Genomic DNA, 1,651 nt, shown 5'->3' with positions numbered 1-1,651 from the left:
TGAGGAACTGCGGATTTCTCCAGCAATGGTTAAAAAACAAAATACTGGTTCGAGTGGTGATACCACCACTTTCAGAAGCCATTCTCCTGAAGGCTGACGAGAAGCCCGAGGAAAGTCGAGGGTTGTAGTGTTTCACTGAACACTGAAACAAAAGTAGTCGTTCGCAGCGTATTTTATACTGAAGATTTGTGACCACAGTGAATTTCATTTTACAAGAGATCTTTTTATTCACATCAAACGCATATCCTGTTAATCCTGAGAAAATGGTGAGTTTAAACAACAGAACTGCAATGCGTGTTTGCTGTCGTTCAATTTGAAAGTTCTGCTTCCCTTCAACTTTATTTTAAAGAAACACACCAATTCTTAAAAAAAAAAAAAAAAAACCAAAAAACTAGTATGAATATGAAGGTTCTTTAACTTACAGATTAAAAAAAAAAAACACAAGTGCGTCGTAAAACATGTTTTACTTTGTAAAGTTGTAAGGCGTTTTAAAACTAAGCCCATATCATTAAAGACATACAGAATTAAAATCCCATGACCTACGTCTTAAAGTAATTACTCCGAAATAAAAGGGAATCTCCAGAAAGGAGACTCTTTTCCTGGCTAGTTTATATGAAGGACAGAGGGATAATAAATAATTAACTTTAAATATAAAAATCAAATATGCTTAAACTTATCTCACCTAAGAAAAATCTATAGAGTCAGATTTAAGCCCGTGGCCAAGCTCTGCGCGGAGTGGGCATTACTAAACGCGGGAATCTTTATGTGAAAAAACGACAAACATGTTGGCTGTGAGTTCTTGCCCCTCCAAATGTTGTGCTTTGGGATGTGGGATGGCAGATTAAAGTATCCTTGAAAGACCATTGATAATGTTAACTTCGGTGCTCTTCTTTCGTTTAAACCTGAAAGCTCAGTCTTTCCTGGCCCTGATAAGAAAAGCCTGAGAGCCAGGGTCTGGACTGGGTTGGTGGGCGTGAGCGAAAGAGTGTCCAGCTTTCACGAGGTTGGCACACCCCAGCCAGATGGCGGCGCTTCTCCGTCCGAGATTTTCCGACCTTGTAAGGAAGTGGGCGCGGGCTGAGCGGAGTCAGCGCCTCCTGATTGGTTAGCCGTCTTGTTGATGGACAGCTCTGTAGGCTCCGCCCCCGCTGCTTTATTGACACTAATGAGCAAGTTCTTCCCACCGCTCTCCTGCCTGGAAGTGCTGACAGATCAAGGCAACAAATTTCAATTACAATCCCTAATTTGTGTCCGCAGAGTGTTTTTTTACCCGTGTTAGTCCTCTCTGGCGCATCAGTCGAGGTAGATCTTGGTGCAGCAGGAGGAGGTGGAGGGGTTGGGAGTAAAGAAGAGCATCAGTGAGCTCTAGGCAGAGAGACCGAGGGAAGGAAACTTGGCTGCTGCGTTCCTGCTTCCTCGGATCCCAACGCCCAGAGAGAAAGAGGAAACGGCAAAACTGTTTTTTTCTTTTTCTTTTCTTTTCTTTTTTTTTTTTTCTCTTCTTCTTGCCGGCAGCTGGGAAGGGGGCAGGATCTCGGGAGGCGTCGGGAGCAGCAGCGGAGCGTTCGGTGGGGCCAGGAAAGGCGAGCGCGTGCGTGCGCCCCAGCCGCGGGTATATGAGAGAGGGGCGGGCGGGCGCGGGGCGGCGGGG

The sequence above is a fragment of the Onychomys torridus genome, chromosome 7 (genome assembly GCF_903995425.1).
Source record: "Onychomys torridus chromosome 7, mOncTor1.1, whole genome shotgun sequence".
NCBI lineage: Eukaryota > Metazoa > Chordata > Mammalia > Rodentia > Cricetidae > Onychomys > Onychomys torridus.
Note: the sequence above shows the minus strand (reverse complement) of the source record.